Source organism: Protopterus annectens, chromosome 6.part0 (assembly GCF_019279795.1).
Source record: "Protopterus annectens isolate FY-2018-M chromosome 6.part0, PAN1.0, whole genome shotgun sequence".
Classification (NCBI taxonomy): domain Eukaryota; kingdom Metazoa; phylum Chordata; order Ceratodontiformes; family Protopteridae; genus Protopterus; species Protopterus annectens.
In genome coordinates this window covers 928,654,744-928,682,672 of record NC_056737.1, presented here as the reverse complement: position 1 = coordinate 928,682,672, position 27,929 = coordinate 928,654,744, and the positions used below count along the sequence as shown (strand labels likewise).

The 27,929-nt window shown below is 36.3% G+C and overlaps 1 protein-coding gene across 1 annotated transcript in view; it reads right to left on the bottom strand.

The window, feature by feature from the left end:
• UNC79 (unc-79 homolog, NALCN channel complex subunit) overlaps nucleotides 1-27,929 on the bottom strand; it is a 1,772,232-nt gene that overhangs the window by 713,924 nt on the left and 1,030,379 nt on the right. The gene's annotated exons all lie outside the window — the stretch shown is intronic.

The following is a 27,929-nucleotide window of genomic DNA, read 5'->3' as shown; positions in this document are numbered from 1 at the left end:
AAGCGATGCTTGTGTAAGGGTGCTTTTGGCACTATTTCATTAAAAATTGAAACAAATTATATAATATGTTTTTTTCTTAACATAGTTCATGTTACAGCAGCATTAACAATTTCTACAATGCACATTTATTAGGGGTTAATCAACACACAGGATATAAATAAAATATGCACATTATACAATTAAGTGTTGTTAAAACTAATTCTCTTGGGATGAATATCGTGGGCTAGCAAATTAACGCAAATGGTGTTATTGGACTGCAGCCCCCCCAGCTGTAAAAAAAAGAAAAAACAAGATAAAAATAATTAGTGAGTCCCGGAACTCTGCGCATGCATGCGTGCTCGGAACTCGAATCCCAGAACTCTGCGCATATGTACATACGTGAACTCAAATCCAGACTGCTGTTTAACCAATTTGGATTAGGAAAGAAGGCATCAGTCTAAAGATGCACCAGAAGTCAATGCAGTTACAAATAAATTCACTGAATATGTTTGGGGGCTGTATTCCCCCATTATTGCCTTTGTCCAGGTGTTTTGTGCTAAGAGGTTGAGAGTTATGGTGAGAATTAATTCACTAAATGATAACCATTTAAGTTTTAGTCTTCCTGTCTTTCAAAAAACAGCTGATTTGGCATAGTGCTATGTTCCTCTTCCTGTACTGCACAGGGTCCTGGGTTTAAGACTTGTCAGTGAAAATGCAAGGTGGTAGCACAGCATTTTATTCTAGCAACTTTCCAAGATTATACAAGCAATGTTTAAAATGTGTCCCTGGTTTTTGGGCTTTTGTCCCCCCCAAATAAATTTTGGCTTTTTCCAGATTTCTTGTGCTCATGTGGTGCAAAGTTGAGAGATACAGTTGAGTGTTGAGTGGATTTTACAAGGAGCTATGAGCTTCAGGGGAAGAGAAGCTTAGTGATGCTTATGCTGAGTCTGCTTGCACTGTTAATAGCACAACAGGTAGTGTACTTGTCTTTGATGCAGAAGGCTTTGGGTTGTACTCCCACACTATGTATATGTATTGCTGATACTACACTGTGTTGTACTTTTAAAGGGTGTGGATGTTGCAGTCCTGAGAATGTCCTGTTTGGTAGAGATACATAGTAACTATGAACCTGTTCAGTTTGCCATCCATTCCCTATTGCAATATTACTAGCTTATCATTTTTTATGTAACATAGGCAATTTATTCCTCAAGGGCAACAGGCATTTTATTTCTAGATGAAACAATGAAATATAAACTTGTCTGCTAGCAGCAGCCTCTTCATTAGTTACTCTTAGATCTCTTTAATGTGGAATTATTTAGATGACTTTTACTTCTGCAGAGATTGTGCATATTTACTGATACTGGTGGATTGTAGACGTTTGAGTAGACTTTTATGATGGAAGTGTTCTGAATTGGGGATTTTTGTCATTAATGGTGCAAGCATTTTGTTTCATTGTTTACTGGAAAAATGTTCAAAACAATAAATTTAAAATGCCCTCTAACAACTGTACTGTATTATACAAGGAATATAATTTAATACAGTCAGAAAGGTGTATCAAAACACAATTATGTTTCATGCGCAAGGGGTGTATGATTTGAAAATAGCCCAAAGATAGTCTTTATCTGCCACTGGTCAGATGTATTTTCTTTAAATGTGGGTTTCAATGCTGTTTCAATAAATGCGAGTTTCAAGTGCAGAGAAGTGTTAATGCTAATGCTATTTCATTGTGAGACTGCATTACTTTCTTTAGCAGATGTCTATTAGTGTTTGTGCTGTAAAATGTAAAATAAAACTTTTAAATGAAAATCAAATCATCTTAAAAGTAAAGTAGTATGCACATTATAGTGTTTATGGTAAATTGGGTGAAATAGCTAAGTAATAGGACACTGGAATGGCTGCAAGGGGGAGGCCCCATTTGACCATGATTTTGTATGGGTGGAATGGTGGCAAACTCAAAGACAGCCCTGGCTGAACTATACCTCTCAACTGTCCTGATTTTCACAGAATGAATAGATTTTTGCTTCTTATTTTTGGTTTGTTCCTCATAAAATTTGTGGTTTTCTGGCAAATTATTTAGGAATGAAGTCACTAAATAATGACAGACACTGAGTTTCACACTTCATACTCTTCATAAAAATGCATGCTATTCTATCAACTGTCTAAGTTTATATAAGACCAATTTTTAGTACTGTCTGTATGTTCCCCCACTATATTTGCCTTGTCCAAATTTCCTGCGTTAAGAGGTTGAAAGGCAATTTTGGAAGAAAATGTGGAGGGTTTACAATTAATACATAATTGTAATGATCAGAGTTATAGATTGCTTTTATTTCAGAAATCTATGTAGGGTGTCTTATTTTGTCAGCTGCTCGACTAAACAGTACTAATATTAAAAAAGTGCCCCTTCTTTGGCAGGTTTCCAGCTGTATTGTGTGGCTATTTTGTATTTTTGCATCACATTTTTGGTCCGTTTTTCATAATAATTGTAGTTTTCTGGCAAATTAGTGGCGAATCATTAAAGACTGAAGTTAGAAAATAATGACAGACATTTGAGTTTCAGATTTCATACCCTTCAGAAAATTCATACTAATGCAATAACTACTATTCTATTATCTTTCTAAGTTTATAAGAGCAATATTTAAAAATTGTCCTTATTTGTGGGCCTTTGTCCCACTTCTATTTATGGCTTTGCCCAGATTTCTTGCTCTGAGGTTGAGAGACATGACAAATGTGCCAGGGCCATCACCATCAGCCAGAGACATTTCAAATTGTGACATACATTTTGCACCCATCGACCCCAATGTAGTGTCACTGGATGTGTCCAAGCAAGGCAAGGTGTAGTTATGCAGTGTAAGTGTGCAGAATATTCCCCCATCCAAGGTAGACACAAGTACTACAGTGGCTTTTCATCTGTCTTTGATTTTGCAGAATGTTCTGGTTTTCTGTCATATTTTTATACTGTTGATGCATCCTTCTTATTATTCAGAAAATGCATGTTGTTGCACTGCCTGTTGCTCTGTGTTTAAGTAGCAATGCTTTAATGACCATCAGGTAAGCTTGTCTGAGATTGTAAGATGCAAGTAAGATTTAATAAGCATACTGTTAAAGAATTACCAACACTGAAAGACTTTTTGTTGTTGCCATGCAGAGAATATTTGCATAACTAGATAATGTATAAGCCTTAGGTATTGAATGCATATGACAGTACTTGTAAAAAAGGATAGGATTACAGTATTTTTCAGAAGCTCATTACATTTGTTGGAGACTTGCAGTCATCTTTGCAGGCTTTACCTGTAAACTAAACAGAATGCCAATCTATCATGTGTGGTCCATAACCTGTGCAGTAATCCTTTAAGCAAATTATCTTGAGCTTGTTTCTTGTTTGCTGTTCATTTATTACTTTGATCGTGTTTTCTCCATGAAAAAAGTAGATAGTTGTTGTCAGGCAGCTGGTCTTTTTTAGATAAGAAACATTTTTACAAGTGGGGGTATCACAGATATTGCTACTTTCAGTAAGTTACTTGGTACTTTTATAAAGTTGAATATAATTTATAATTAGAACTGCAGTGCAAGGAGAAGTGGTTTGAATTAAGGGCTGTGTATATTTTTATACTTGATTTTGACTGACATTCCAGTAATGTATTTAAAAAGTAATTTATTTTTTCATGCCTCACAACTTTTTTCTTTTCATCTAGATATTAAGTAAGCTGTCATGTAGCCAATGCATTGAATATTTTTTCTTCTACACTTCATTTTGTCTTAAGTGAACTCTCCTAATGATGGTTTGGCACCCAGGGCAGTGTATTTAATTAAAGTTCCAGTTTTTGTGGTTTTGAGCATAGCTCTGCCCCTTTCTAGTTGTTCACACCCCTTCCTGTGGGCCCCACCCATCAACTGTCTCCTGCAGCCCCCCTTTGATTAGAAGTCACTAGCCGCCACTGGCTTACAAAGAAAGTTAATTCTCTATACCTTAAACAAAGGCAATCATCTCTCCTTGAAAATCTCAATACTTTCTGGAAGGAGGTAAAACTAGACAGTATGAAGGAAAAGCTTGCACTGACATTACTTTGTCTTATGGAAATCAGTTAACAACATCCTTTTCAATGGTGGCAAAAGTATTTGAACAAAAAAGTTCAGCATGTAACTAGAACATAATAAGCCCAGAAATCAAGTACAGGGATATACAGATGAAAATAATTTTGAATTGGCAATCAATTTTTTTTCAGTCTGTCACATTTAGACAGATACGTCCAATAGCAGAAATAAATTTCAAACCACTGCAAAACAGGTTTTATGGGCTGCTGTGACATTGTTATTTTGTGCTATTTCCATATGTAATTAGCATATACTTTGTTATAGGCTTCTTCCTGGCCTGTAGAAATCACCTATCATTTGTCATTTTCCTAAAGCTAGACATCCAAGTGTTTTATTGACAAACAGGCCAACTTGCATACATTCCCACTTTCAAAGGTATTTGAGAGAGTGGTGTGTGACCTGGAGAGAAACTGATGTGACCTACACAGGCTTTTATATAAACAAAAATGTGACTTTTATAAAGGTTGTTGAATAACTACTTGACTACTCACAAATATTTCTAATCATATGGACTCTGAAAATTTTTCAGGAAACAATTTACATTGACCTAATGAAGTCCCTTGCTTCAGGCCAGCTCTGGGGTGCTGTGAGATAAAACCCTGCATATAGCTGTAAACAATGCAGCATTACATTTGCAGATAATACAATCAAGTAGAGTATTCTGCATACTCAATCAACCAATACAACCAATACATCACACAACATGCATGCTTTGTAACAGTATACCTAAGTAAATGCATTATTTTTAGTTCGAAAGGCATTGGAGATAGTTGCTTGCTAAGTGTACATATGCAAAGCTTTAGTCACATTGTAGTTAGGTAAGGAAATATCTGAAAGGAAAAACTAAGGTCAAAACATAGGTTAGGAGTGATGAAGAAATCGGCAGTGGATAGTAACAACTTGCTGGAGAATAATACAATTAACTGCTTTTTCTAAGAGGTTGGTTCTGGTGCAGAATATAAAATCATTTTTTTAGGGGTGTTTGCTGGGTGAAATTCATAGCTTTGGTCAGAGTCAAGTGAAAAACATCTAATTTTTATTTAGACTGTCCTTCCTAGTGGAATGGCCTGCCATCTATGATTAAATGCATAGCTTCCGTAAACCAATCTACCCCTGAAGGAATACGGGTAAAACTGAGTGCAGCTGTAGATTACATTTCCTATGGTCTTCTCTAGCTGTAATTTAAACTTGCAAAAAACCTAATTATGACATTTATATAATGTAATAATCCTTTACTAAACCAAAATACTATATAAAATCCATCTTATCTAAAGATCTAACAATAGCACATAGCTGGCTCAGCCAAATAGCTATAAATACAAATTGCAAGAAAGTAATAATGCATGTTCTTTATATAGTAAATATAAACTACTACCAATGTCCTTTCTAACCAGACAATAAATATGTCCAGCACATGGAAGTCCTGAATAATGCATGTTCTTTATATAGTAAATATAAAATATTACCAATGTCCTTTCTAACCAGACAATAAATATGTCCAGCACATGGAATTCCTGAATAATGCATGTTCTTTATATAGTAAATAGAAACTATTACCAGTGTCCTTTCTAACCAGACAATAAATATGTCCAGCACGTGGAAGTCCTGAATAATACATGTCCTTTATATAGTAAATAGAAACTATTACCAATGTCCTTTCTAACCAGACAATAAATATGTCCAGCACGTGGAAGTCCTGAATAATGCATGTTCTTTATATAGTAAATAGAAACTATTACCAATGTCCTTTCTAACCAGACAATAAATATGTCCAGCACGTGGAAGTCCTGAATAATGGATGTTCTTTATATAGTAAATAGAAACTATTACCAATGTCCTTTCTAACCAGACAATAAATATGTCCAGCACGTGGAAGTCCTGAATAATGCATGTTCTTTATATAGTAAATAGAAACTATTACCAATGTCCTTTCTAACCAGACAATAAATATGTCCAGCACGTGGAAGTCCTGAATAATGCATGTCCTTTATATAGTAAATAGAAAATATTACCAATGTCCTTTCTAACCAGACAATAAATATGTCCAGCACGTGGAAGTCCTGAATAATGCATGTTCTTTATATAGTAAATAGAAACTATTACCAATGTCCTTTCTAACCAGACAATAAATATGTCCAGCACGTGGAAGTCCTGAGTAATGCATGTTCTTTATATAGTAAATAGAAAATATTACCAATGTCCTTTCTAACCAGACAATAAATATGTCCAGCACGTGTAAGTCCTGAATAATGCATGTTCTTTATATAGTAAATAGAAACTATTACCAATGTCCTTTCTAACCAGACAATAAATATGTCCAGCACGTGGAAGTCCTGAATAATGCACATTCTTTATATAGTAAATAGAAAATATTACCAATGTCCTTTCTAACCAGACAATAAATATGTCCAGCACGTGGAAGTCCTGAATAATGCATGTTCTTTATATAGTAAATATAAACTATTACCAATGTCCTTTCTAACCAGACAATAAATATGTCCAGCACGTGGAAGTCCTGAAACTGCAACAATAGCCCAGCATGTTTCTTTGTTTTTATAGCTCTCTCACTTCTCCTGAGCATTCTGCACCCAAAATTGATTAAGAAACAATATTTCTATAACACCTATTTGCAAAACATCTAATATCTAATGAAGTAAAATAAGGCCAGTCTGTGCAAGGGAACATTGCTCAAAACCCTTTAGTGTCCTTCTGCCTGTAACAGATATGACCTCAAGAATAAACATGCAGAATGCTTAGCCTGCAAAAAATATAGAATGTAGGTTCCTGTGCAGTCCTACCAAAGGAAACACCACTTTATTACATAAACTATAACAGGGTGCCTTTCTGTTCTCCAGACAAATGTGCTCTACAAATGCATGTTAATTTTCAAGGTTTTACACTTGGGTTAGTGTCCATCCTTAATGAAGCCAACAAACCATAAGGCCATCAAAAACATCACAGATGTGTTTCAGCACTCGTCAATGCCCAACTGAAAGTTTTACAATGGCTTTCTCCAGCTTTGGACAGAGTGTAACAGAATAGCCTGCCATCAGTGGATAAAATATAGCTTCATTAAGTCATTCACATTTATAGCACCAACCTTATTGTCTGTTGCTTGATATCTATCATGTTAGATCTAGAGGCTGCATTGTCTAATTGAAGCCTACAGTGCTTAAAAAGCAAATCACACACTGCACTTTTTCTTCAATGTAACTTAATTGTGAAACTGAATTTGTGGTATTTGGTATCACAATTAAACTGTTTAAATGTGTAATAATTATTTTAATGAAAAGCGAGGTCAAAATCTCTATCACCCATTCTGCTGAAAAGGGTTTTCCTTACATTTAAATTTTCTTTTCTCACAGTTCCAAACAACTGATGTCCAGCTTGCTACCAGTCAAGACTGGGACACCTCATTAATGGACTGTCATTAGGTTTTAGGAATTACACTGGTCTACCTCTCACCTAAAATATTCTTGCTCACTAAAATAATATGCAGAGGCTAGCTATAGATAAATGCAACAATTACATTCCTACTGCTCTATTCTAATTCAGTTAATCTTCAAAAACTTAGTTATTATAATCACAGTGGTGGGATGTGCTAATTCTACTAAGGCGTGTAAGGGTTTTATATTGGCACTGGTGTCTCTTCTTAAAACTTCCTGTTGAATCAATGACAAAAATAAGTATTAAAATTAATTTTAAGTGTATTGATTATTTTACGGTATTTAAACTTAAAAGACTATATTAGTGTACAGTAGTAAATTTTCAACAAGTTGATTCTTTTTTTTCAAATGTGTTTTTATTATAAAAAGAAAGAATTGTTTTACAACAAAATTATGACATATGATAAGACATAAATAGAAGTATGCAAAAAAAAACAACATTGAGGAACTGACAAATACCAAAAACCTAAGCACAAAATAACTATAACAGCATAAAAAAACTATACACTATGTGTATAAAATAAACAAATGCTTGACTACATGAAAATAAAAGGAAATGGGAAGATGAGTCAGGGGGAAAGCAAAGGATAAATGTAGACAGAGATAATGGTGTGATAGTCTTCAATTAATGTGCATGTGTGTTAGAAGAGTGTTGAGTTATTATAAAATTTGTAGGAGTAATTTCACAGTAGTAGTAGTATGGTTATTTTGAGTATAATGTTTATAAAGTATGGGCATGAATTTAAAAATCTTAAGATGTTTATATGTTACATTACTAAACTGTTCCCAATTTAAGGATTTAAAGTCTAACCCCGTGATGTGCAATCTATAGTTTCAAAATGGAAAAGCATTATTATTATTATAAGATTGAATAGATATTTCTATGTGTGTTATTGGAAGGTGTGTGAAGTAAGACTAGCTCCTAAGAAAATGTATCAATTACAGAAATAGTGTATTTGATTCTCTTGAAAAGAGTAGATGATAATGACTTAGTGTATTTGCAGAAGCAAAATGTGTGCAAAATGTTTGATTTATTTACTCACCTCAAGGTTGGGGAGCATGTCTGCTTTCTTGGTAGGAGTAATATAAGTGCTGTTCATAATTATGTAGACTATTTGCAATTAATAGATTTATTAAACTAAAAATAGAATAATTAAACAGATGTTTGGTCATTTGGAATTGCACCCATATGAAGGTCATACTACAGAAAAGATATAGCTGTTATTAAATCTGATATTTAAGGCCATTTTATATGCTATAGATAAAGCTTTGTTCTGCATGAAAGGTAATAGTAGTAATTGTAAAATATGAAGTTTTACATTAAACAAATAAGTGATTTGATTCAAAATTGGTAGGTAACCTTTGGGAGTAATTTTTTCCTAGCAGATTCAGCAGTGAGAAAGGGGTCTTGAATAAATGTGCATACATTTTCCCATTCAGCAGTGGGGATTGATTTAGGCTAATCATACAATTATTCAAATGTAAGTCTGGGTTTAAATTAATAAGTTCAACTAATTAAAAATAATCAGAGCAAGTAATCCAGCTCATTAAATGTTTAAAAGATTGAGCCATATTTAAGAAAAATGCATGTCTTTTCTTGATTTTAATTTCTTGAAAATTACAGGTTAAAGAAGATAAATATGTACACCACATGATAATCAATTCAGGAGTCCATTTAGGTTTTTTGCAGTCCCAATTACTTGCATCCCAAAATCTGATGCAATTACTAAGCAGATAATATAAATAAAAAATGGCAATACTAAACCTCCTGTTTGGGTGCAGTTAGATATTTAATTCTATCAGATTTTGGAAATTAATTTATATGTTGGGGAGGGATCAAAAGTAAAATAGTAATTTAGGGAAAATATTCATTTTAATAATGGCCAATTTGGATAGGAAAGAGAATGTCATATCAGCCAATCTAGTTATATCTGATTGAATATTTTTTGACCTATTCCTCATATCTTGGCTAGTAAAGTTTATCCCTCAGTAATTGAAAGAGTCTTTGATTTGAATGTCTCCTATGATACTGAGGCTAATGGGGCTATGATCCAGATTTCATGTATATAAAATGGATTTATCATTTTGTAACTGGATACCTCTGAGTATAATTTGATAGCTAATAATAATATTTCTGAAGATCTGTATTAGTGTTAGCAATGGGTATATTAACATCATCAGTGTAAGTAGTAAACACATTTTTGCTATTTTTGCATTTGGGTATAGTATGGTAGGTTTTCTGAATAAGGTATAAAAACAAAGGCTCTAAGTAAAGATTAAATACATAACAAGGAAAGAAGAGATCCTTGCATCACTCCATTCTTTAGAGAGATAGGCTTTGAAATTAGCTTATTAATTTGTAGCTTGATGTATGCAATATGATATATGTTTTTTCAGAAAATTGGGCTAAGGATTTTCTTTGCCCTATTTGTGGAGTGTATATCTGGTTCTAGGTATTCACAGTTTTTTTTTTTTGTTTTGTTTTGTTTTTTTAGAAAATTAGTATAGTAAGTAGAAATTTTGAATGCATCAAGCTCAGCAAAAAGAAATTGAATATTAACTGCATTAAATGCTTTGGCCACATCTATTGAGAAAGCAAATCAATCAAGAGTTTGGAGGGAGTCTAAGCCCATTCTGAGTACAGGCTAATGTTCAGTTTTCATATGCTGATAATCAATTGGTATACAGTAGTATTAACTCTTGTTACAGTACTTTAATCTAAGATTCATCTTCCTTAGTGGAATTATGATGTTGTGTTAAGAACAATGATTACATTTTCATTTTTTTAAGTTGTTTTCATATTTTTTAGCTTTCTTTTTTGCAGTAGGATACCCCCTGATTTGGGTTTTTAGTGAGGCCCATTCTATATCTAATTTGGTATAATCAGTTTGAATTTTTCATGAAACTCTGTTGGCATTCTAGATAGATTGTTTTTTTATTTAATCTTGTTTAAGGAGGTTGTTATTAAAAACCTACTGGAACACTGATTATTTTGCCAAGGAAAGTTAATGTCAAAATTGAGGTGTGGTTTAATTTTGTAATGATCTGAAATGGTTCTAGGATCATTATGGATATTTACAATATGGTTGAATAAATAGTTAGAAATCAGAAAAATGCTAATTTGACTAGGATTTATCCCAAAAGAAGTAAAATGTATAGTTGTTCCTATGAGATACAGTAAGTAATTTTCCACTATATCTAAAATGACTAAGGAGGAGTTAACATCTCTAATTTATGTTTAGCTGATCTATCCAAAACAGGGCCAATGACAGAGTTCCAGTCACCAGCAATAATAAAGTAATTGGTAAAATTAGAGAGTATGTTGAATATTTCTAAGAAAATGGGGGGTTGGTAGGAGTAAGGTGTAGATAGGTTGAATATAACAATTGGTTTATCCAGGGAGAAAATCCTAACAATTATAAAGCACCATTTACCTTCCATATCTGAATTAGAGTCAATAACAGTCTCAGTAAATACATTTTAATTAAAATTACACCCCCTATCTGAGGGCTATTTTGCTAAGTAACCATCTTTTATTTATCTTGTTCCACTGTGTTTGCATCATATGTGTCACTTGTAAGAGAATGACATGCACTTCAAACTTGTATGCAGAGCTGGATCCAGCACTAGGTGACCTAGGCAGTTGCCTAGGGCCCATTGGATGAGGGGGGCACACTGGCCAGCAAGGCCTGCCACAACATTTAATTGTTAATTAAAAAAAATTTAATTATACAGCTGAATTTTTAACAGCATTTTTGTTTAAGAATGCACTCTGTCTCTGTGCTTGAGTGGATGCACACATGCACATCTACATTTTCACTGTTTCTCTGTGTATGTCGATGCATGCGTATTTTAAACATTCATATTGCTGCTTCTGCTTTTTTTCCATATGCAGAATTTAAACTTGCTTGGGTTCCTTCAAATGAGATGTTCATTCGGAGGACATATCTTCCTTTGGTAAGGTGTGTGTGTGTGTGTGTGTGTGTGTGTGTGTGTGTGTGTGTGTGTGTGTGTGTGTGTGCATGTGTGTGTGTCTATGTGTGAAATACCATAGTTAGGGATGACAGGTTAGTTGATCAACTTGTTCAGGTTGAAACCCTGTACCTTGGTTACTGGAGAAAAGAGCCTGAATCCTCTATACCAGCTACCAGACTGCTTAAGAGTTCCAGTGCATTTTCAAGGAATTGTGAGTTTCAATGAAGAGAACTTCACCATTTCTCATGCTAAGGCTGCTTTCAATGTGTAACTGTTTTTTTTAGCAAATGGCCATCAGTGTCTGTTCAATAAAATCTGAAAGCATTGTTAGTAGCACAATAGGTAGAGTATGCTAAGCTTTGATGTAGAAGGCTGTGGGTTCTTTTCCCACACTATGTAGATGGATTGCTGGTACTGCAGTATTCTTTAAGTGGAGGAAAGGGGTGCTGTGGTCCTAACTGTGTCCTCCTTTGGATGAGATGCCTAATAGCTATTAACCTATTGTTGGTCTGCCAGCCATTCCCTATTGCAATATTACCAGCTTATCAACACATATATATTATATATATATATATATATATATATATATATATATATATATATATATAGATTATATATATATATATATATTGTTTTATGTAACATGGGTAATTTATTCTTCAAGGAGCAGCAGGCACTGAATTTGTAAATGAAAAACTGAAATGTAAAGTTGTTTGCGAGCAACAACCTGTTCATTAATTACAGAAGTCTTTAATGTGGAATTATTCAGATGACTTTTAGTTCTGCAGAAATTGTACATATTGACTGATACTGGTGGACTGCAATGAAGTTGAGTAGCCATTTATGAGTAAAATGTTCTGAAATAGGTAGTTTTGTCATTAATGGTTCATACATTTTGTTTTATTGCTTACTGTAAAAAATGTTCAAAACTACAAATTTAAAACACACTCTAAGAAGTGGTACTGTATTATGCAAGGAATATAATTTATTACACTCAGGAAGGTGAATCAAAGAACACGTGTATGTATGCATGGTCCTAAAATGTGTGCAAGGAGTCTACGGTTTTATAACTGCCAGAAGGTAAACTTAATCCACCAGTGGCCAAATACATTTTTTGAATGTGGGTTTCAATTCCATTTCAAGTACAAACAAGTTTACTGTTTATGCAAAATCAGTTTTCAGTCTGAGACTGTATAGTTTTGTTTAGCAAATGGCTATCCATGTTTGTGCTATAAAATTTGAAATAACAGATTTAAATTAAATAACAACATAATTGTTGTATAATTAAAAACATAGCTCACAGAAGTAAAATACCCATTCATAACTATTCCCCACCCAGGCAACATACACTTCTCTACAACCATTAGAATTCTATTATCAGGAAGATAGCTTGTTATACTACCCATCCTGAAGGTATTCTCTTCTATCCCTCTACATACTATTTACAATACCTTCCCTTCTTAGCTAACCACCTTTTCTCTTAACTATCATCCTTACATTCAACCTGGAAATACTTTTCTTTCTTTCTTTTTACACACTTCAAATATGTAAAATGTTATCTCTGTATATTTATACCATAAACCTACAATGTTTGCTTGATTTAAATGTAACCTTGACTATAAATTGTCAGTGATTTGTTTAATGTTTAGATTTCTATGTGACCACAACTCTAAAGTGTCACTTTTTGCAATGTGGAGCTTTTCTCCCCAGGCCTCCGCTGAAAATGGACCTGTGTCCAGTTGGACTTTCCCAGTTAACAAATGTAAAATAAAATAAATAAATAATAAATCCAAATATCTGCAATAATTTTTAAAGCAAGAAAAAGCAACTTGTGCTATGGCACTAAAAATAACTTGTGCTGTCGCACTAAAAATAATTTGTGCTGTGGCACTAATGTTAAGTACTATGTTCTCCACTTTCTGTAACTAGCGCTGGAGTGTGTTTTCATTCAAATACTATGGTTCTCTGACTATTTCTGATCTCTGCCTGCTTTTGATTTTGGATTGAAGTTATTTAAGGTTTGGTTACTTCTACTTTTTATTTTTTTCTTATACCGCATTTTGTTTTGCTTTAAGTTTTTTGTTTATTTGGAGTTTTAAGAGGTCTTGGCTTGGATCAGTTAGAAAAGTTAGAAAATAATTCTTGGAATACAGTGAATAATATCAAGTTAAGTAGTGAAAGGAGCAGAGAAATCGCATTCCTAAATTTAATTGGAAATATTTAGAGGCACCTTTATTTAACTATAGTGCTTGTTTGATTTGTTGTTCTCTGGCTGACTATTGCTGATCTCTGTCTGCATTTGATTTTTCCCACTCACCCTACTGCTGTCATTTTTTTAAGCTTGGTGGCTTTTGAGTTGCCTGCCCCCACTATAAATCTGATTTTGGACACTTCTCCCAGTTCCACCTCATCAGGTCATTGTACTGAGCACTGACAGATGAGCTGGGAAGGCAGCCCCCCTTAGTCTGTTAAACTTGAATAATCTTCTGTTTCCTCTCTTCCCACTTACTACAAAAATGCTTTTATTCAACTGTTTTTACTGTATCTGTGCTTCTTCCTACTTTATTACTTTATTTATCTTTTTTCTGCATGTTCTTAAATGGTTTAGTTGCATTTAATATGCTGCATTTATTACTACTTGTTAGTAGCCTGATCAAATTGTAAATGTTATTCTAAGCCTCTAAGTTTTGATTTAAGCACTTGGGCTTCAAACTATTTATCTTACATAAAGAAGGTTTGCGATCTATATTCTTGTGGCAAGAGAGGGTAGCCTCCACCCTTCTGAGCTGGGAATTGCTGGTAAAAGCTTATTGTACCTGTTATTCTAAATGTCTTTGTTCTGGTTTAAGCACTTGGGCTCCAAACAAGTCATTTTACATTAGGAAGGTCTGTGCTCTATGCTCTTGTGGCATTATTGTCTAGACAGATTTTTTTTAACTACTAGAGCATTTAGTTTGCTCATAGTCGAGTACTGCTCATCAAGTTCCTTGTCTTATTGACTTATAAAATATTTAACTTTTCCTCACTCATCACACCCTGACTCTCTCTGAGGCCAATCAGGTTCAGATGGGTAATCTAAGGCATTGTAGCAATTGCCTCATGTACAGTGACATTCCACGTATTCTTAATAAAACAGATAGAGTATGCAAGAGTTATAAATACACTAACAGTGGAGGCAAAACTCTCTCATACAACCAAAGTAATCTTAGGCTGTCAGTGACACGTGCAATATGCCTACTGCACTGCACAGGGTAAAAACACTACACATAAAAATACCTCCTGCCCAGTACAATCAAAGAAAGGGTCCTCAGCTATCACTTAAACACTCCTCTACATGTAGTAACACTGTATCCATTGCTTCCACTGCTAAGCCCTTAAGGCAAATCAGCACCCAGCCAAATTTCCTGGTCATTGGTGATTCTATACTGAGGCACATCAATGTCCCCCTCACCAGACTGAGTAAGGGGAGAGTCATGGTTAGCTGCCTTTCCGGGGCTAAGATCCAGCAAGTCACACAGACAATCAGGTCATTGAACTACAGGTACCAGTATGACTCTGTCATGGTCCATGTGGGAGTTAATGACCTGAGATGTACCTTCCTTGACTATAGGAAGCTAGACATGATTGAACTCACTGATTATGTGTCTCAGGCAGGTATGAGCCTAGCACTGAGCAGCATACTACCTTCTCCAAAGATGATGCCACTTTACCAACAAAAAAGTAATTGATTTTAACAATTGGCTTATATTTAGGTGTCAGTCCAGGGGGTACAATATTTGACAACCTGGGAGGACATGGTTGACAGATAATGCTGTTTTGCCAGGGATAGTCTGTACTTATCCCCTCTAGGCTTTTGGATATTGGCAAGGACATTTTCCACCCTCAGAGTGATTTTTTTAAACAATGCCAAACTGATAAACCTACCAACTTAACTGAACCTATGCAGGAATATGTGAAGGTGGCAGTAGTCAATGCTAGAAGTCTTAACAAGAAACTCCACTCCATGCAAGCCTTCCTCTCCCTGGTGAGACATCTATGTCGTAACAGAGACATGGTCTATTGTCACTGAGAGTACCCCAGGACTCCAAGGTTATAATGCCTTTCACATCTTTAGACTAGCTACTGCACAGAAGGAAACTAAAGATGGGGGAGTCTCAGTGTATATTAAAACTAATCTCACATCCAGACTAGTTAAAATGTATGACCCACTGGAACTCATACACATGCAACTCACCATAACAGGGTGTCATACCACATCCTTGTACCCTTGCAACCTATAGCTCCCCCTCCACATCCCAGGACACCAAGACCACCTATTTCGATGTACTAGACTCCCTCACAGTTCAACCCAATACGATATTCATGGGGGATCTCAACTACCCCTCTATAGATTGGGAATCCTGTATTACTTCTAATGCACAAGCCTAGCTATTTCTAAACTTTGTTAATACCAACATCCTGGAATAGTTGATCCATTCTCCTACCACAGGTAGAAACATCCTTGACCTTGTACTCATGAACACAGGAGACTGATGTTCCTCATCCAATGCAATATCTTCACTCATCAGATCTGACCATAAGGAAGTATTACTTGAAATAAAAATTAAATCTGGGGATCCAATGAAACCAAAAACCTTTAGGAACTATTCCAAGGCTAACCTCTCTCTACTCAGCAACACCTTGGCTAAATTCCAAGCATTCCCAAATCCAGCATACACTAAGCTATTTACAAAATCTCTGTACAGCCGCAATAGCTGTATACAGTGAGCTGTTTCCATTCATATTAAGAATAAGACAAACTCAAAAGATAAACCACTCTGGTGGAATGACAATATCAATCTGTTATACAACAAAAAAAAAATAAAAATCTTGGCCAAATGTAGGAAGAACAAAACTATACATACTAAAAGTTCCCTGACCAATCCAAACAGGCAGCAAAGAGGGTTAATTAATAATTCAAAGGCTAAATTTGACGACAGAATAGCTTCTCAGGCAAAGTAAACACTTGCCCAAGCAAACAGAACTCACACCATAGTAAATAAAACCTATCTATGTGGGAGGGGCTACACCCTACACAACCTCATACCCCCCAGCTATATATACCAACTCCGGGATCGCACTTAAAGTGGAGAAAAGGACATGTTGGGCAAGTGTTTACTTACACTGGGAAAATTTTGCTGTTCAGTTATTCAAGAATTCGGGATTTTCATCTTGCAAAAATTAGTTTTGATTATATGAGATTTGGGGATTCAGAAGGGGATCCATATATATATATATATATATATATATATATATATATATATATATATACACACACACACATATATATATATATATATATATATATACACACACACACACACACACACACACACACACACACACACACACACACACACGTGTAGCTGTGCATCATTATATCTAGATGTCTATAGATAGCTACCACAGGCTGCTGAGAATGATGGTAAATGAAATCTGAACATAAAATGTCAGGAAATAAATGAGTTTAGCAGTGCCCCATTGTGCCTTTTGTGCACTGTCAATACTAGCCTTTACACTAGCTACTTACACATATCCTTGGTGTTCTTATTTAAAATACTAATTAAAAATGGGGAAGGTATGTGCAAGCAAAGGTATATGAGGTGAGGCCAAGGATACCTGTGCAAGATGAGGAAAAGTACAATCCTATCTCAGGCAACAATATATAAAAGGAATTCTGCAATTTCTTAAAAAGGAAAAAAGGTGTCATATTGTAAAATAAAGGTGGACAGAAAGGGAAATGAAACACGTCCACTGAAAGGACAAATGGAAATAATATGAGGAAAGTGCCTTCCTAAGGACAACTCATTAAGCTAGTCCTTGACTACACATTTGATGCCCAAAATATACTTTCCTGCTTACAATTTCACTTTAATATATCTCACATATCATTTACTTTTAAATGATACATGTGTTTCATGTTATACAGCCATCTCCTAGACTCAGTCAGTTCTCTTCATCTACTGTTTCTGCACCATTTGTAAGCACACATGGTTAATTCTTCAGTCGACTACTTCTCTATTATGTGTGCTCTAATCCATTTACTGTTACTGTAGATGAGCAATGATATACATCTATACTGCAATTTCGCTTTGCATTGCACTGACTTTTGAGTCCTCATAAATGAAAACAAACTTCATTCTACATGACCTGTCCAGTTAGGTACTAAATAAAAAAACAAAGCAAGGAACACATTGGGTTTAGAACTTCTCAGTGGCCATATTGATTAAATGTTTTTGATGGCATTATATGACAACTAAAACACAACAGCATCAAATTTAACAACCAGAAATGTAACAGCTTAAACAGTTAAAGAGCCAATATTTTGCTAGCATGAAAGGATGCAAGGAGGAAAACAAAAGAGATCTTTAAGAAAAGAATGGACAGAGCCCCAAAGTTTGGGATCAAAGATTGAGAATACATGGTTTAAGCAATGAAGCCTATTTTGGCGGGTTTGCAGGACAGGACATGAGTGTTTAAGACTTCTAAGGTTGTATGTTGGTGGATTCTTGAATAGTCTGGAGACTAGATAATAAATAAATAATAAATCCAAATATCTGCAATAATTTTTAAAGCAAGAAAAAGCAACTTGTGCTATGGCACTAAAAATAACTTGTGCTGTCGCACTAAAAATAATTTGTGCTGTGGCACTAATGTTAAGTACTATGTTCTCCACTTTCTGTAACTAGCGCTGGAGTGTGTTTTCATTCAAATACTATGGTTCTCTGACTATTTCTGATCTCTGCCTGCTTTTGATTTTGGATTGAAGTTATTTAAGGTTTGGTTACTTCTACTTTTTATTTTTTTCTTATACCGCATTTTGTTTTGCTTTAAGTTTTTTGTTTATTTGGAGTTTTAAGAGGTCTTGGCTTGGATCAGTTAGAAAAGTTAGAAAATAATTCTTGGAATACAGTGAATAATATCAAGTTAAGTAGTGAAAGGAGCAGAGAAATCGCATTCCTAAATTTAATTGGAAATATTTAGAGGCACCTTTATTTAACTATAGTGCTTGTTTGATTTGTTGTTCTCTGGCTGACTATTGCTGATCTGACTAGTTGAGTGAAAGTCTTGTTCTTGATAAGTTTGAACAGCAGAAAGGGAAGGAGAAAGTTAACATGTTATTTCACAGATATACAGTTAGCTTTTTCAAAGGTATTGCAGTAGTGTTCATTTCTTGGGAAGAAAGTGATGAATCTGTATAGGGCATTTGAGATGGTTTGAATGATGAAAGCATTTCTTTTTGAGGCTGCAGCAATCAGAGAAAATCCATATTGTAGCTGAGATAGTTGGGTATCTTTACTTGTGGCATTCCTATTTGCTCAGAACAGGCTAAACCCAGAAATGTTGACAGCTAATTATTTTTTTTTTTGAGAGTAATTCACATGGAGATGGAAATTTAGGATGGGTTCCAACCAAATACTTAGGTATTTGAATGTAGCAATGTTTTCAATAGTGTTATACAGATGACTGAGGATTTGCAGAGGTCTGTCGATAGACATGAGTATTTATCTATTAATAAAAGCATTTTTTGTTTGTTTTGGAGGCATTAAGCAATAATTGTTTATTACTGACCCACTGAATAAGGGCATGAAAATCCTCCTGAAGTTCAAGAGAGGAATATCACCATGACATCAGCATGAAGCAGGTCAGGAAGATGGCGTAAGCCAAGAAGGAGTTTGTTAAGGTAGATAGAAATGAGGAGAGGTGACAGAATAGATCCTTGGGGGACACCCTTCTGCAGAGGGTTTGATGGGCACATTGATGAGTTGAAATTCACTGAGATGCGGCATTAACAGAGGTATTTTTTGAGCAAGTGCAGTTTGTCATTACTAACGCCTATTTCACTGACATGGTAAACTGAAGATTCTAGTGAGGTCAATTAAAATGGTTCCAGTAATTAGTCCTTTGCCCATTCCAAGAAGTATGTTGTCAATGAGTGTCCAGATAGCTGTGGATGTACTGTGGCCAGACTAAAAGCAATGCTGCTATGGAGATAGAAGATGGTATTGTCTGATTTACTGAATGAGTGGCAAGTAACATATTTTTTTCAGAGCTCCTGGGGTAGAGAGGATAGAAACAGGCCAGAAGTTTGAGAGATTTGAGGGGTTATGTTTCTTAGGGAGATATTTTACAACAGCATTTTCCCCAGGTATTAGGCATAATATTAAGTGTAAGACAAAGGTTGTAGATGTGTTTCAGTGGGGTTATGATGTAGTCTTTGCAGTGATAAATAAACCGTGAGTCAAGGCTTTCTGTACCAGGAACCAATCAAGTTTAATATGTTCAAACACAGTGTAAATTTCCTTCAATAGGATAGTTCTGAAGTAGAATAAATGGATATATGGAGCTGTGGAGAGTGGCACAGGCAATTTAGAATCATCTAGATTAAAGGATGACAATGTTGTTAAAAAAAAAAGGAAATCAGAAGCAGAACGTTGGGAGGATGTGAAATTCATGGAGGGAAGGTTATTCTGCCCTTTAAGGCAATGACTGCTATCCAAAAGTTTTTGGGTGATTTTATTAGGGAAGTTTGGTATGATTTCATCAAGAGACTTTTATGACAGTATATTGTTTCCTTGTCATGACTGCATAGCTGGGTGTAGCATAGTCTGTTTATGGAAGTGAAGAGGTCTTCTAGAAATGCCGTGCCTTGTCTATGACTTGTAGAAGAGCTTTAAACTCATAGGTTAACCAGTTATTAGTTTTTGGTTTATGAAGTATTTGAATTACTGTGAAGCAAGAGCTGTGTAAGTCGATTAGTATAGGGTTCCAACTTGAATGGGCCTTGATAGAATAGTTTGTGAGGAAATAAAAAAAATACCGTTTTCAATGCTATGCTAGTCTACTCAGTTGTACTTGTCATTCTCACCAGGTATATGTAATTCTGTATTGATACTAGCCCTACTACCTTTCTGAGAACGAAAACAGTATATTTTAGACTTGGTTTACACTGAATCCAGGATGAAGCAGAGGATTTTTCAGGCCAGCAGAGTAACAGTAGTCTTACCCAAACCACCAACATGTTTATGAAGGAGAATCTTGACGCCATATTTGAGGTATGGAATATGAGAGTGAGAATGGCAAACATCTGTCTGTGAAGCTCTAGCCAGCTGCTGGAATAATCTGGTATTTTTAGCACCTGAGGAATATAGAATAAAATATAAATGCTTTTGAAGGTGGATCACCCTGATAGATTGCTGTGCAGGAGCATTTTATAGCCAGGGATTCATGGATAAGCAATATGCAACTTCTAGTTAGGTTATTACATGGCAACCAGTTCAAAATGACTTCAAAATGACTTTGTATTCACTTCATAGCCTCCAGTCCTTCATGAGTTATACTGATTCACACTAAAATGATTTACCATTTTCAATGGCAGGCTTTCAGATGATCTGGGCCCTTTGTGTCTAAAAGACAAGAGCCGCTGAAAGCCTATTCACACAATCAGACTATGTTTTCCTCCAAAAGTGGTTTCTAGACCTTCCCACAATTTAACTTGGAACATAATGGGGGATATAGGCTTTTAATCCATATTTTTTTATTTTATTAGATATATAAATTTCATTCTAATTAGGTATTTTCATTTACCCTAAATTTTACCTTCTAGAAATTCTTCTAATTTGTGTTAAAATAAATGTTTTGACATGGTATTATAGATCTCAACCTCTTAATGCAAAAAGTCTGGACAAAACCAACAATAATGGGGGGAGAAAGCCCCAAAAATAGTAACAAATTCTAATTATTGCCCTTATAAACGTAGAAAGTTGCTAGAATAAAATGTCTTGTGTCACCATTCATTTCTGAAGGGTATGAAGTCTGAAACTGAAATGCCTGTCATTATTTAATAAACTCAGTCCTCAATGATTTGCCACAAAAATCCAGAAACCACAAATTTTATGGGGAACAGACTAAAAATATGAGGCAAAAATCTGGACATTCTGTACAAATCTGGAAAGTTGAGAGGTATAAGATTTCATGTCTCCTCTGTTTGCTGTGTCACTAGGAAATGAAGACAGTGATTGAGTTAATGAAAGTTATAGTGCTGTGATTATGGCTAAACAATGGAAATCTGGGTGAAGTAATGAGCAATGCAGAAGAAAGGTGTGCAGATACTAAATGAAATTAAGGCAGAGCACCGCAGCAGTGTTCTGCTGATGTTAAATAAAGTAATTTGTTTGAATGTTAGAAAGACACAAAGTCTAGAAGAAGTGAAGTTTAGATTGTAGCACGTATCTGGTTTGGTCTGTTTGATTACTACATCAGGAAGATGGAACTGTTTCAAGTTGTTAACACTGAGTTTTTTTGCATGACTAAAATATTGCCATAATGTATTGGTGTGTGGAAGATGAATAATTTAGCTGGCAAAATGCAAAATGTGCAGTAAAAGCTGGCTGCACTAGAGGATAAGGCTTAAAAGAGGAATTAGGGAGTGACTGACTGATGCCCTGTAAAGAAAAGAGAGTTTGGACTTAAACCATCTTGCAAAAACAAAGATAAAAATATGGACAGCAGTAATATAGCTAGGATGGAGTGAAAGAGGCAAGTGCCCTGGGCACAAAGTGTTAGAGGATATGATCAGCCAATCCTAATCACCCTTCTCTGCATATTGGCATATAGAAGACAAACAGCAAAAGCCAAAAAATTGTGCTGCTGTGAGCAGAATGCTGGCAACAGCAGCTTGTGTATCTCAAAACGTCCGGAGCTCAAAAAGTGGTATCTGGGGTATACTGCATGGCTGCTCATGGGGTAGAGGATTACCTTCCTCCAGCTGATGGGCCAACAAGTCCAGACCCAGCTGCAATTTGACAGAGATATTATATGGGCATTAGTTGACACATATCACACAAAAACATGAATTGGAAGAATGCAACTGACTTTCTATACAGGTGCATAGCACTTACCCTACAATGAAGAGGAAATTTTCAAACACAAATGTGGGACACCTTGGGAATCTCACATGTGTCAGCCTATCAAATAATCAAGCTGTTCCTGCATACATCACTTCCATATGTAGAACAGCACATCTGCTTTCCTAATACATAAGGAGAAACAGCCACAGCAAACCATGGCTTCTGCTATGCTGCCTGCCTCTATGAAATGTTCACAGCTGTAAGTTTCACTTGTGTGTCAGTTAAGATCCATGAACAGCAATGCATAAATAGGAAAGACCACCATTCCAACAACCAGTAGGCAGCATGTTACTCACAGAGTTAATAACCCACGTGTCCATGCAGGATCCAGGAAATGTCCATGATTCCCACATATGGCATATAGATCATCTATACTGCTTCTTCCTGCATGGTGACATACCACAGGGCAATCTAGTAGGTAAGTGCAGGCGCAGTAGTATAACTTCATATTCTAATATGCAAAAGAGGTGCACAAAAGTATCCCCACAATCTTTCCTCCTTTTTGTAACATATTACAAGTGATGCATGTTACCCCATGGAGTCCTGGTTAATGATGCCTTATGAAACTTAAAAGGCAAGTCTGAATGACAGTATAACATCACTCAAGTTCAAACCAGAAATCTGCTAGAGTTGGTGTGGCCTGCTAAAATCCTGGTTCCACTACCTGGACACATCTGGGGTCACTGCAGTTTACAAAAACTACAACCTGCCACCTCTTTTTAAATGCTGCATTCTGCACAGTATGATCCACCATCGTTAAGCAGGTCAGCCAACATTTCAAAGACCCTTCATCAGTGCTGCAACAGGACCTACTATGTCCATCACAACATTCACCCTCAGTGAAATGGATGGCAGTGGATTACTAGCAGCAGCCATACCCCACCCCTCCAGATGACCTAGTGCACAATGTGCAGCAGACCAGGCAAATTATCAGCATCTAGGTCACCTCTGTGGGCCCCAAAATGTACACAGTGATAGTGTGGTGCCATACAGAACAAAATAATGCATGCAGTGATAGCCATGCTGGGTAATGCAGGACTGAGACACACTTGCATCTGACATTTCCACGTATACTAGATAGAAAGGGGATGATGAAGGTCACAGCCATCATCATTTGAATAGATGCCTAGGGACACAAGGATACATGACAATCTACACTGCCAGAGGATGGCAGAAGCACAGATCAGGAAAAGCAGAGACAGAGGTCATGGGGAGGGGTGAATCTGTGATAAGTATAATCTCCCCAGTGGTGTGGATGGGAAAGCTGCTGTGGGACTGGATGGTGGAGCAGCTGCACTGGTGATCTGTCAAGAGGCACTTCAGGGACATGCAGCATGGCCCTGGTGCTGGTAAGATTGTGCAGGAACAGATGCTCCTGCAAACTGGACTCAGTGGAGCTGGTGGCAGATGACCCACGTGGCGATCACACATAAAGCAGCACTTCCCAAGCAACACTACAGTGATGCCAACCCCCCCCCCCCCATTTATATGGGTAGGGTGCAAGCTACATATGTTGTGATGGGAGTCCATTACAGTCACCCTGTGTATGCACATGGCTTTGACCATAAGCAACACCAGGGCAAAGAGCACTGACAGTGGCACTGGCTAACATTCTCATGGAGGTGTCTGTGGAACTGATGTGTCCCACCATAGAGCATACATGACTGATTGTCTGTGACCTTCAATGTCTCTTGAATGCCACAAACAATGCCAACAGCCTCATTTTCTGCAGTATAGCTGAAGACTGTGCCCATATTACAGCCCTGCACATCTGTTTCTTGAGGTCAAGAGCTCTATGCATGTAGAGAGGTGAAGTACAGATGACCCAAATGGTAAAGAAAATATTTACCATCTTCTATGTACATTTTCTCTGTACAGTGCTGCATTTGTTACCAAGAAAAAGCAGATTACTAAATCATGACACATCCCAAAGATCAGCCAATATTAGATTTTAGTCAGAGCACACAAACCTGTCATTATGTGTTTTGTCATCCTGTATGTCACAGGTATGGCAGTATCACTTGCAAAATTGTCCACAGCCGAACTCTACTGCACATCAGAAATTATATGCTCACATGACCTTAAATAAGTGTTTATACTGACATGTAATAGGATGTATATTGTGAGACAGATGAAAAAATTGGGACATCAGAGCAGAAGCCAAAGTTACCACAACTAAACAGAAGGTCAAGGGGAATAGATTATGGTGCCCCAGTTGCACATGCAGGAAAGACAGGAAGAAGGCAAGAGACAACCAGGATGGCCAGCCAAGAGATGGATGGATTCCAGGGGAGGAGAGAAGACTTGCAATAGTCAGGAATGTGTGTCAAAGAAGGTAGAAGAGCAGTCTTGAATCAAAAGAAGTTATAACAGTTGATGGAACACCCCAACAGCATTTAGAAAATGGGAAAAATGAGGTTAATGGTGATGATGAAGGAGCCACACATTCTTTTCTTTAGCCATTCCTATACCCCAAAACACATTCAGAGTAAATGTTTGATTGACCAGTTTGTTGTTAAGAAGATATGATTACTCTGTCAAACGCCTTCATCATAAAATAATGCAAGATTTTGTAAATCAGCTCCTTAACATTATAGATATTTCTCCAGAAGTTTATTAAATATGAGTATGTAAGTACTGGCTGCATAACAAAGAGATATATAAAGCACTGAAACCAAAATAACCCAAGACTGATTAAGTAACTGGTAGCTGGGGAGCCATCTGTAGCTGTGTTAGCAAGTGGTTAATGCCATCTTCTCCATCCTGCAGGAACACAACTCAGTCCACTGCACAGACTGGCAAGCAGTAGAAGATGAGTATATAACAAGTGGTACGAAGGGCCAAGGACAAGGGCTCACCAAGCAGCAAGAGCATTGTAGCTGAAAGACAGATGTATGTACAGAAGTATGCATGGGTCAGTAGGCCAAGCATAGGAGCTCCATTCATCAAGGCAGCTGCACAGACTGGCAGGGTTCACTTAGTAGGTAAAATCATGATTTCTACCTGGATGATGGCACCCCTACTGCAGGATGTGCAGAAGGAAACTAATAGTCAGCTGGATAGACCTAGGAATAAAAATAAATCTGAGGAATTTGAAGTGCCTTTTGCAAAGGAATGTCAGAAGTAGGATTTCCGGGATTGCTCGCTTCTTAAAAGATTTACAGTAAACCGCTCCATGATCCTAAAAGTATTACTTAGAAAGCTAATAGGCCTGTAACTTTCTGTATAAGTATTCGCTTTCCCCTTGCACACAGGAATAGTCAGGGCTTGCATCCAGTCAGGTGGTAAGTTGTAGTCTAACACTGTGGAAGACATGGCTAAAAATACAATTTAATAGTGAAACTGTTTGAGTTTCAAATTGTCTCATTTCTAAGAACAAAACACAACCTCTGTCTTAGACAAATATTACATTTTATCAATGACAGGTAGATGTAATAATTGTTTCTAATCTGAACTTTTTAAGTGGATTCATTACATCCGAGTGATGCCTCCAGATGCATCTGCAGTTAACTCCTACTGATGCCTCGAGACATCAAATACTTACTGCTTGTTCATATACGCATAAATAATTCCAAAACCATGCTATACAAGGTTTTAAAAAATTTCTTCTTAAAGCTTATACAATGGCAAACTTAGCAGCATTAATATTTGACCTCTGTCTAGTGCAGGTAAATAGATATTAACTGTTGTTTTTATGATATTAATTTATGTAGCTATAACTTTCACATTTTTCTAAATATCTCAACAACCAAGTAACACAGATAGACCTCCTTAGGCACATATGAAAGCTCTCAGCTAGATGAATAAAATGCTGCTGACAATATGTGCATAACTTGAGTGGTTGCTGAGATTGTTTACAAAATATTACAAATGTAATAGCTACTATGTTTACTGTGACTAATAAAACCCGGTTTAAGACCTAGAACCTAAAGAATGCTACCACTGTAAAAACAGTTTGTGCTGAAGGGTTTGCCATTTATACTTATTTCATAACCCCTATGGTTCCAGAAATATGAACATTTGTTTGAAATGAGAAGACATAATTTGATTCTGTCAAAAGGCTTAGGCTCCGTCCATTGAAATTTCCATTGCAAACTTCCTGAGCTCCATCAGAATGAATGAGTTAACACTCTCCATCCCTTCCATCCTCAGAGTGAATGAGTTAACACTCTACATCCCTACTTTCCCACTTACTTTTTTCTACTTGACCTACATTGTCTTGAATGCCAATGTGAATTTTCTTTCTACCATTCATTCTAGCAGTCTATTACATGGATTTACATCTCTATCTCTATGAAGAAGTATTTTTAGCAATCCAAGGAATAATTAGTCACTAGAACCTGATGCCTATCTCCACTCCCTCACTCTCTGTCGTTCAGTTGTGGCTGGCCACTTCCCATCTACCAGACATGATATTGTCCACCTATATCATGTCTTTCATCTCTTCTGGTCACAGGTAAGAAAAGGGATAGTGCCACAATTCTCTATTCATATACCTTTCCCACCATCTCATGAATCTTTCTGTAGTTTTCATAGGTTCATAGATAAGGACTAGGCCAGGTGCCCTTGTAGGCCATTTTAAGCCCAAGCAGTTTCCCTTTTTGTGCTCAAAATAACCTATCCCATTTGGTTAGAGATTGGCCTTACCCATCCTGTGGTTGTATATTATATATTACCCTTAATAAGAATAATGGGGATCATACCATAGATAATTTGAGGTGACACATACATGGAATAAAGCCTTTAGGAGTTGCCTCAGTCCATTAGTAGTACAGGGGGTAGTCCTGGGATAAATGTTCTGTCTTTATCCATAGTCTAAGTTGCGCTTGAAAATGGCTTTAGTGTTGATTTTTCTTGAAATTCCTTCCAGCAGACTGATATCCGTTTCCATGTATGGCCTCCAGAAACCCACACTGAAGGTAGGGTGTTGTCTGACCTGTATCCTGTGGCATGAAAGAACTAAGGATGCACCCCAGTAACCAAAACATAAAAGACTAGGCACATTTGACTCACTTTCTTCTAAATTTGTAACTCTGAATGTGCATGTGATTTCTAGCACAAATACATTTTACAATTAGAAGACTGCCTTAATATTAGTAGTAACAAGCTAAATGTGTAAAACTGTTAGACTATAGCACTTAGCCTACAAACTGAGGGTAACCTGCTTCAATGTGCATAGAAAAGGGCTGTTATCAAAGCCTGTCAGTTAATGTAACTTCTTTTGACTTGCTCAGAGGTAAGTTCTAGCCTAGCGGCCCTTGTTAGACTTTTTGAGCTAAATTCCCTAAAAGGTGAGAATGAAACTCTGTACCTTGTGTCTGCAAGTTAAACACTTTAACTATTATGCCACACCTTGATCATTATGTGCCTTTCTTTATTGTGGCACACCCTTGGTGTGCAGACTTTTTTTTCAGCTCAGGTTTAATTCATTCTTTTCATGTCTGCTTTTAGAGTGGTGAACAACAAACAGCTGGGAACTGTGCCAAGT